This window comes from Elephantulus edwardii, unplaced genomic scaffold (assembly GCF_000299155.1).
Source record: "Elephantulus edwardii isolate Elephantulus edwardi_28Jun2011 unplaced genomic scaffold, EleEdw1.0 scaffold00098, whole genome shotgun sequence".
Classification (NCBI taxonomy): Eukaryota; Metazoa; Chordata; class Mammalia; order Macroscelidea; family Macroscelididae; genus Elephantulus; species Elephantulus edwardii.
Genome location: NW_006399848.1, coordinates 12,473,587 through 12,484,654, shown reverse-complemented (window position 1 = coordinate 12,484,654; position 11,068 = coordinate 12,473,587).

The following is an 11,068-nucleotide window of genomic DNA, read 5'->3' as shown; positions in this document are numbered from 1 at the left end:
AAGTCAGTGGCATAGATTCCAGCACTATAGGAATTTACAAGGCAACTCTACAAGGCAGAAGTGAACAAGTGAACAATCTCCTCCATTTTTTGAGACCGGGATGATAAAACATGCTTTGAAAGCCCACTGGAGGGTCCCTTTGAATATCCAGCTAGTTTGAAGGCAGTGAGTTTTAGTGTTTAGTTCGACTGTGTGATAAATTGAATGCTGAGTGACAAAAGACTAACTCGGGATTTCACAAACCCTTTCAGGTATGAGTAACAGGATAATACTATATCACAGCACAGCGAGGAAATACTCTTGTATGATTGCCGCTATCAACCAGTCAAATCATTGATTGCTGTATTATTGCTGCAGGTGTTATGAGGAATTCATGCCAACCTTTATGTGAAATAGATTTAGGGGGCAAAGTGAGTGTATGATGTGGCTGTTTGCCATGGAGAGGATTTCAACTTCTAAGATTCCAACTCTGAGAGCAGAGCACCCTGCAGAGTTTTCTAGGCTGGAACCTTTGCAGTAGCATGTTGCTAGATCTGTTTCGTCCTTGGAGCTGATTGGTTTAAATCTCCAAACTTTGTTAGCTGCTGAACCGTCAACTGTTTTGCCATGAGATTCTCTTCCTTTTTGCTGAAGACCTGGCTCCTTAGTGTCAGGTTGATACCAAACCTATGAGACGTAGCAGGATCGATCCATGCTATTTCCAAGGCTGTGAGCTTACACAATCAGACTGCTGTATCTTTACCCTCTAGAGTGGCTGTAGAATCGGAACTGTTGGCCTTCGCTTTAGCAACGGAACACTTAATCACTGTGGCATCAGGCTGCCCTGTGCTTGCCTACATTTAAATTAAAAATGAGAGGTTATACAAAGGTGAAGTCAAATATACACATTTCTGTAAGGGGTTTCCTTCTTGATAGAGAGGGATTAGGTTAGTGCATGACCTCTGTAGAGCACCAGGAGAAATGAGCTTAAGGAGGAATATATTTTAAATGTGAGTAAAGAGAATCACAGATACTTAAAATTCATGACCGCTGAGAATACCTGGTTAAGAATGGCAGGACTTCATTTCTCAGTCAAGCTGCTTAATTCTATGTTTTCAAAGATTTTTTTACTTTTAATTTTTTTTTTTTCTCAAAGAGCAGGATTTTTTTCCTGAAAGGATACGTTTTATTTACTTTACGTTTTAGCTAAGGCATATCTCATTGTGATCAGAGATGAAAAAAGTTCTGACCATGTTTACATACTATGACTTTTATGCTAAATGAAAGGGAATATCACTCTTCTTGAAAAGTAAAACTCTTTCATTGAATTGCCTGGGAGGGGTTGGACAGGGTGAAGAGTTCAACAATGAATGAATAGAAACCCAAAGTCTCTGTAAGCTTTCATTACAATTTTTAAAAGAGTAAAAAAAAAAAAAGAATAGGAATATCATTTCTAATTGAACCTACTATTAGGAGTGGTCGAAGTCTCAAAAATAGTGAATTACATAGATTCACCGATATAAAAGCCTTTTTCTGTTTTAAAATACGAAGCTTTAAAATAATTCCAAATTTGGAATTAATTTGGTTAAATATTAAGACAGAACTTATTGAACTCTTACTATAAACAGTGCCTTATAAAATACATTATCATTGATAATTCAAAATTATTTAATCACATAAATCACCATGTGTCCCTTCCCTATTTTGTTTTGCTTTTCTTTCTACTTCTAAGTGCTTAAAATAGAAAAAAACTTTTTGAACAAGCTTGATCTTCTTCAAGAAGTTTCCTATCCAATAGAAAGGTTCAGCCTTTGTAGCTGCTACCTGGGACTATGAAATATGCGCTTGCCTAAGGTGCCAGAAATATTGTCATGCAGTGTCTGTTGGCGTTTAAAAATAAACATTGTCATGTCCGAACAAGTGGAAAAAATAGCTTCCCCTGCTGTACTTCCAGCTTCCTTCTCTGTTTGCTGTCCAGAAGCTCCGCCTGAGGTCGAAACGCTGAGTGAGTCTCAGATATGTCTAAGTACGTTCCTTGCTGTGAAGCAGGATGGAAACTGGATGCTTCTTATGGTCTGAATTTCCTTGAAACGTTATTAACTTTTTCAACTTTTTCTCCCAAAGGCCATTATAGGAAGTAAACAAAGAAATAAAACACATCTTTTGGCATGCAGCATATTGCAAACTTTCATCTTCACCCTTTTACAAGATGAAACTTTAAGAATCTATGACAATACACTCCTTAAAAAGTTTCTCTGGGTGCTGTAGCTAAGTTTTACATCACTCAGATTCTATTACAATATTTACTTCAAGTTCCACAAGCCATTCTTAACAATGTTTCTATCTCCTCTGTGTTCCAAATCCTTGAAAGCCACTGAGTCATTTCATATCAATTTTTGGTAGTTGCTTTTCCAGAAGGCAGAGATGCCACTTTTTCAAAGAGCCTACTGTGCATTCGAAAAAAAAAACAAAAAACCAAAAAAAAAAAAAACCCAACAAACAAAACAAAACAAAATCCAAACAGTTTCTGAGCTAAAAATAAGGATACTCTTAAAAGACAATTCAAGATCTTTTCAACCAAAATAATTCTACAAGCACAAACACACACGAGTGTGCACACACAGAAATGATCAAGCAAATATTAGAACTATTAAAATGTTATAGATACTTGTGAAATTTTAAATTAATTAATTCCATGAAGAGTAAGAGAGGAAAATCTCTAACAAGAAGGATTGGTACAGTGACTTCAGCAATGGGCTTAATTGTCAGAGATACTCTAGTTATCCCAGGTTATAACAGGGTTCAGTTATATTTTCAGTATGGTCACTATGAGTCATATTCAACCTGAACAACACCTAACAACAACAAAACAAGACAGGCTATTTAATGTCTCAAGATTCTCTGAATAATTTATATTGATTTTATTCTGTGTTGGTGAAGGAAGAAGTTCAACCTGCTCTGAAAGAATTGACAACATAGCAATTGACGATTCTTACCACTGGGCCAATTGGCAGCATCATGATAGATGATTAAGAGATCGATATTGTTCACAGCTTTAATTTGCTTGGTTCCACAATTAACACTCTTGGTACCAGTAGCCAGGAAATCAAGAGACAAATTTCATTGAAATGTTGTCAGGGACCTCAATAGAGTACTGAAGAACAATGGCATCATTCTGGAGACTAAGGTGCACCTGATCCAGGCCATTGTCTTCACAATTACTTGTCATACGTCAGAGAGCTGGACAAGGACTAGTGATGATATAAAGAGAATTGACACATTTGAACTGTGGTGCTGGAGAAGAGTGCTGAATATACCATGGACTGCCAGAACAAATAGGTTTGACCTAGAGAAGGTGAAACCAGGCTGCTCCTTGGAAGGAAGAATTCTGAGGCTTCATCTGACATATTTTGGACATGTTGCAAAGAGGGACCAGTCCTTGGAGAGGGACATCATGTTTGGGAGGGTGGAGGTACAAAGAAAGAGAGGAAGATCATTAATGAGATGGATTGATTCAGTGACTGGGGTATTGACTGGGGTAATGTGTCAGAGACAATAAAGTTGGCATAGGACAGAGCAGGTTTCAGGGCTATTGTAAATAGTGTCTCTATGAGTCACAAGCAACTTGACAGCACTCAACAAAACATAAAACAAATAAAAAATAGAAGTGTATAAAACAGAAACAAAAATAAAAGTGCGTTGTTATCCAGTCTGGGGATAACTGATCTACCACTGGATTTTTGAAACTGTAAAATGACTGAGAGGACCCATATATCTCCCTCAGAGCCCTGGTGCCTTCAATCCAGCAGAGAGGCACTGCTTTGGGTTTAATGGTGAAGCTCCAGTCCTTGATGAGTTGTGCTATAAATCCTAAAGTTTCTCTAGCTCTAGTGAGTCCACCCGTAGCTCCTGTGAACAAATATGAACAATCTTCTGTGCGAATAACGTTTGAAACTCAATGGAGGGTCAGCCAAGTCTGACTACCTTGAGCTCAAGCTATGAGTTTGTTTGTAAGAGTGTTAAAAATGAAACGGCAGTTGTGGAGAAACTAGAACCCTTATTTACTGTTGGTGGGAGTGTAAAATGCTGCAACCACTGTGGAAGGCGGTGTGGTGCTTTCTCAAAAAGTTGCAAATAGAGATACCATTTGACCCAGCAATTTCACTACTGGGAATATACCCCAAAGAGACCATAACTGCCACCCAAGCAGATATATGCACACCCATGTTTATCACGGCTTTGTTCACAATAGCAAGGAGTTGGAAACAACCTAAGTGCCCATCAACAAACGAATGGATAGAGAAGCTGTGGTATATTCACACAATGGAATACTACGCTGCATTGAAAAACAAGGAACTCATGCAGTATTATTCAAAATGGGTGACCCTGGAGGACATTATGCTGAGTGAAATATCTCAGTGATAAAAAGACAAATACTGCATAGTGCCACTATTGTAAAACAGGACTGACATCAGGGTATGGGGGAGACTGAGAAAGATGGGTTTGATAATGTATACTGCATTGAAACAGATGAGGCAGAAAACAGTTTAAAAGGAATATGTGATTAGGTATTGTGACAGGAGTGCAGAGCAAAGGCTGCTTAGGGGATTGGACTTGAGGGGAGGAATTATAAAACAATGAAATAATTTTTCTTTTACTTTTCAAAGAGAAGAGTGTACTGGGGGGGGAGGGGGAAGAGGGGTGTGCAGGGAGAAAAGTGCAACAATGAATAAATAGAAATCCAAAGTCTCTGCAAATTTTCATTAAAATTAATGAAAAAAATGATTTTGGGGATTGTGTACCAATGAGGGAGTTTTTCTTTTGCTTTTCAAGGTTTCAAGGAGAGGAGCAAACGGAGGGGGGAGGGGTTTGTGCGGGGAGAGGGATGCAACAATGAATAAATGGAATTCCAAAATCTCTGTAGATGTTCATTGAAATGAAAAATAAACAACCTAAATAAAAAAATATGAAAAGTCAGAGTGTTTAGAACTAATTATGCATTCCGACAGCATGACTAAAAACAATGATATGGTGATATTCTACTACAAGTTAAGGTTATGAAGAGATAAGAAAAATGGTAAAGTGCGTTCATTGCTGACCCTCCAGTGGGTTTTCAGAGACCTTGATCTCATGGAGGGAGACTGCCCATCACGTCTATAATGGAGAATCTGATGGATTCAATCACAGATCTTAGAGATGGCAGTCTAACTCTTTATCTCTAGACCATTAGAACCATCTTAAGAAGTAATGTAACTTCCAACTCTTTGCTATTGTGAACAAAGCTGAAAGAAACATAGGTGTGCATGTTTCTGTTTGGATGGCAGTTACGGTTTCTGCAGGGTATGTTCCCAGTAACGGAATTGTTGGGTCAAATGGACTTGGGGGAAGGTTTTGAATAAAAATAAAATAATCTTTTGTTTGACTTTTCAAGGAGAAAAACTAATTGGGGAGGTGAGGGGCAGGCAGGGAGAAAAGTGCAACAATGAATGAATGGAAATCCAATATTTCTGCAAATTTTAATTACAATTAATAAAAAAGAAAATAAACAATGTTGAAAGTTGTAGTCTTTGATCTTCTACAGTTTCTCAAATCTCACTTTCAGCAAGCAGATTTGGGACATCTGCATAACACACCATGTTCATGTATCTTTCTCCAATCCTGAGTCCATATTCTTATTTATAGGGTCCCGTATTTTTAACGATCTGGTCAGCATACAGATTGAATATATATGGAAAAAGGATGAATCTGACACACATCATTCTCTATCTTAAACTATGCAGTGTTCCCTATTAAGATAATATATTGTAAAAATAGAAGCCTAACTGGTAGAACATGGATGGGGATCCAAGGAGGTCAGGGTTGGGAGCAGAAGGGTGAAGATGGGTAGGGATGAAATCACAAGGTTGTACAATTTGTTGAGTTGAAGGAGTGGGTAAAGGAAATGAGAAAGACGTGGTGGGGCTCAGAAAAGACAGGGTAATGGTGGGCATAATCGTCCAACTGTGATTATTAATTTTTTTTTACAAAGAGATTGTATTTTTTTATTTGTGGGTTTCCAGTATTGCAACTGGGGCACAGATTTTCTGGCTGCTTCATGCTGAACAGGAAAAACTGGATGAAATATGTTTACGGCTTTGAAGTCTATGGGGGAGAGAATAGTCTAAAAGTATTATATTTTAAAGCATTATTTTTATCGTAGGAATACGCAATGAGGGTTGCAGAGTGGATTATATTTGGGGGTAGGGGGTGGGGTTTGGGGAGGTGCGGGGGGATTGTGTACCAATGAGGGAGTTTTTCTTTTGCTTTTCAAGGAGAGGAGCCAACGGGGGCGGGGTGTTTGTGCGGGGAGAAGGGTGCAACAATGAATGAATGGAATTCCAAAATCTCTGTAGATGTTCATTGAAATGAAAAATAAGCAAACTAAATTTAAAAAAAATTTAAAAAAAAGAACGGGAAGGGGAGCCCACTTTATCATATTACTGGTGCTCTTGAGTTGAGGCTTCAAGACTTCTTGTTATGTTAGAAAATATTTTCATGATGGTTTATGAAGTGTTCCCTTTTTGTTAGGACAACTGCTGGTCTGCATGTAGTTTTCACATGCAGTCAATTAAGTGTACTGGGATCCCTCTAACTTTTGTGATCCAATCAAATACCTTTACATAACAGAAAAACACACATTGATAGCTTTCTGGTGTTCTTTGCTTTCAGCCAAGATCCATTTGAAAATAACAATGATATACCTTGTGTTATGACCTCTTCTAAATTAATTTACTTTACCACAACTAGGAATATATATAATTTAAATACAGAGGTAGAGAGGAGAAGCTAGCAAGAGAGTGATGCCAGTACTGTTAGGTAACACAGACCCCACTACCTTTTACCTTACATGGGAAAAGTATGGAATGCTGTATGCTGCATTGAAACAGATGAATGAGAACTGTTTAAAACGGATATGTGATTAGTTATTATTGTCATGACAGGAGTCCAGAGTGAAGGCTACACAGTGGAGTGGACGTGGGGGGAAGGATTGCATAACAATGGAAGAGTTTTTCTTTTACTTTTCAAGGAGAAGAGTGAATTGGGGAGAAGGGGGTGGGCAGGGAGATAAATGCAACAATGAATGACTGGAAACCCTAAGTCTCTGTAAACTTTCATTAAAATTAATTTTTTTTCTTAAAAAAAAGAAAAAGTATGGAGTAACAAGCAGATGTCCTTCAAAGTCCCATTAATAGAATTCCCATTGTATCATCATGCCTGGCTTCCTGAAATCCAGATGAGTGACTGTCTAATCACTATGCTTTCCTGTTACAAGTTTATTATTTCAAGATAAATTACATAATTGGTTGAATCTGTAAAGAAAATAAAAAAATACTCATGGAGGCAATTGTCTCCATGTAGAAATTCTATTGAAATGCCTTAAGTGTGGTTTCCACTTCCTCCTTCATTACCATTGGATCCTGTTCTTACAATCCTTCCTTAAATTTTTCAGTGTCAATCAGTTCATTCTAGTACAGTGATTCTCTGTATTCCCTCTATCTGCTTTTTATGTTTTCTGGGTCATTCAATATATTGTCTATAGCGTCTTTCAATATTGTGACACAGGGCTTAAATTTGTTTTCCAGTTCTTTCAGCTTGAGAAATGTAGAGCGTTATTCTCTTTTTATTCTCCGATTCCAGTTTGCTGCACATTCTGTTCTAATACTTTGCTTTGTCCTCCTGAGCTGCCTTTGAAATCTTCTACTTAGCTCTTTTACTTCAGCGTGCTTTCCTTTTGTTTTGGCTTCTTGACACTACAATGCAATTTTTAGAGTCTCTTCTGGCATTTATTTCAATTTTTTTTTCTTTCTCTTATGTTTTTGTAATGACCTTTTGCTTTCTTCATGGATATCAAACGTCTGAGAGCTGAACAATGAATAAAGATGGCAGAGAAAGAGTTGATGCCTTTGAGTTGTGGTTTTGGGGAAGAGGACTGAACATCCAATGCGTGGCCAAAATAACAAACTAGATCCTGGAGAGGGTGCAGCCAGAGTGCTCTTTGGAGGTAAGAATGATGAGGCTTTGCCTCACTTATTTTGGACGTGTTCCTAGGAGGGGCTATTCTTGAGAGAAGGGCATGATGCTGGAGAGAGTGGAGGATTAGTGAAGGAGAAAAAGACCCTTGACTGGGTGGATGGATGTGGTGCCTGCCATAACGTGCTTTCATGTGTCAGAGAGTGAGAGTTTGTTCATAGGTCACTATGAGTCATACTCAACTTGATGACACCCCACAACAACAACAACAACAACAACAACAACAACAACAACATTTCTATTGCAATGAGGACTCAATTTTGAAGAGATGGTGTTCTTTCCTTCTACCTCATTTCCTGTTTAAATAGTCATAACTTCTTGTTATAATCACTATTTAAGTAGATACAATTGCTTTATTAAAAGAAACAGTGTCTCTCTGGAGACTAAAGTGCACCTGATACAGGCCATGGTATCTGCAATCGCTTGTTATGCATCAGAGAGTTGGACAATGACTAGGGAGGACAGAAGGAGAGTTGATGCCTTTGAGCTGTGGTGCTGGAGAAGAGTACTGAATGTACCATGGACTGCCAGGAAAACAAACAGATTCAACCTGGAGAGGATTAAACCAGGCTACTCCTTGGAGGCAAGGATTCTGGGGCTTTGTCTGACATACTTTGGACATGTTGCCAGGAGGGACAAGTCCTTGGAGAGGGACATCATGCTTGGGAGGGTGGAGGAACAGCGCAGGAGGGGAAGACTCTCTATGAGATGGATTGATTCGGTGACTGGGGTAATCAGCATGGGTGTGTCAGAGGCATAGTGGTTGGCGCAGGATAGAGCAGGGTTTAGGGCTGTTGTGCATTGGGTCGCTATGAGTCGCAAATGACTCGATGGCACATAACAACAACAACAACGACAACCAATATTTTAATCGGAGTAATGTCCAACTTTGTGAATGTTCTCTACCTCTTTTAAATTATTGAAAAGATGTGTTTGAGGGATTCTGTCAAGTACCAACAAGTAAATTATACTTTTAAGTAAAATAATGTAAAAATGTATGCATTTCGCCCCTGTTTTTGTTAAGTGCCGTCGAGTCGTAGGTGACTCATAGCGACCCTATGAATGAAAGTCCTGGACACATATATAACATTCGTCCTTTCTCCAAGTTCAGAGGGTTTCCAAAGGCAAGCTTTTATGAGTAGTGGATGCCACTCCTGATTCCAAGCTTGTCTTAATCGAGGAGTTCCACCAAACACTGTCCACCATGGGTAACCGTTATCATATTTGACACATACAGTGTCACAGTGTTCGACTTCACAGCAACCATGAGTTACCTCTGTACAACACATAGGTTATACAACCTAGAAGAATGTTTACCCTAGAGAAAGTGAAATCAGGGTGCTCCTTGAAGAAAATGTGAAAGTCTGTCTCTCATATTTTGGGCATATTATGAGGAGGGACATCATGTCTTTGGAGAAGGACATCATGCTTGGAAGATCAGGACATCATGCTTGAAAGATCAGAGCAAAATAGGAATACTCTCAATGAGAAGGAGTGACACAGTGTCTGGAAATGGGGTCAGGTATGTCAGAGACGGTAAATTTGGCTCATGATAGAACAAGCTTCAGAGTCGTTCAGAGTTGCAATGAGTTGTAGTCGACTTAATGGCACATAACAACAATTTTTAAAGTTTCACAGTCTCCATTTGCAAACTGTGTCCTTCTCTTTAGTGTGTGTGATTACCATTTCAGCTGATGTGGAAAAAAGAAATCATCATTGTGAAATCATTTCTTGTTAAGTCACCTTCCATTATGAGATGTGTACATTAAAAGTCCACAGCACTTAATCATCCCAGGAATAAAAGTTTCTCATGTACTCCTTTCAGAATTTTGCTTTGATTAATCTTAAGTTACCTGAACACTAGTTTCAAAGCTTTCTCAAGTGTATTCTAAGTTTCCAGGCATAAATAAAATAGATCCTTTCATGTTATCTTTAAATGCAGTATACTGACTTTAAAAGTCCAAATACCTTTGTGATATAACTACATTTAAGGTGAGTTTCAAACACCTCTAAAATCTCCCAAAGAAAAGCAGCTATATTTTTCAGTTAGGGAAACCATTTGATGTATAGCTTTAGTTTATATTGTCTATGATGTATTTTTTTTTTGCTAAAATATGCATCCTACGATATGCCTTTTCACTAGTATTTAATCAGGACGGTTCTGGTTGTGTAACATAATTACATTCCTTAGTTGTACACTTCCCCACGTGCTCCTAGAATTGTGCTTCTACTTCAGCCTCCTCAGCTTTCTCAGCTCTGTCCCGACTTTATTCACTCTCCTTTCATTAAGCACGTGACTTCAGACAAGTGCCGTAAATACTTGAGCCTTTATTACTTCATCTGTAGAAAGAAAAAGCTGTGTATAAATCATCCAAATTCAAATCTAATACTTATGTTCTCTGATAAATGGTGGCCTTTTGGTTAATAATGAAAAAAATAACTCAGTACTTTGATCCTAAATAATTACTTTTATAATTTCATTTGAATAAAGTAATTAAATACTCATTTATATTGACCTTAGCCATGCTACTGATTTATGTATAGTTTTATAATACCGTACCAAGGTAAAAATTAGATTACTTAGTAAACTTGATTAGCTCCGTAAGTAAAACAATATTTCAGTATCCAGAATATAGCAGATGTGAAGTTCTTCAATCTAATTTATCGGTAAGTTTATAGAATAGAAGTTACAGAAGTCGTGAAGGAGTTCGTGTATTTGGCAGCCTCTCTTCCAGAGATTGCATGATAACAAAATGTTAAGGTGATAAGTGTGGATTAAAATATCCAAACATTTTATTGCTCATAAAATTATATTTTAGAACTTGGCTTGCATTTGAAGTTGAAGCCCATGCTTTCCTCTCCTGATTGTGAACAGCACAATGTACCAGTAAGAGCAAGATGAGTTTTCAAAGTTTCTATAAAAATGTTTGTTTTATGTATTTTGCTGGTCTTTTATTTGGTGCATAGATATTTATTATTGTTATGTCCTCTTGTTCTATTGACCCTTTCAGCATTATGT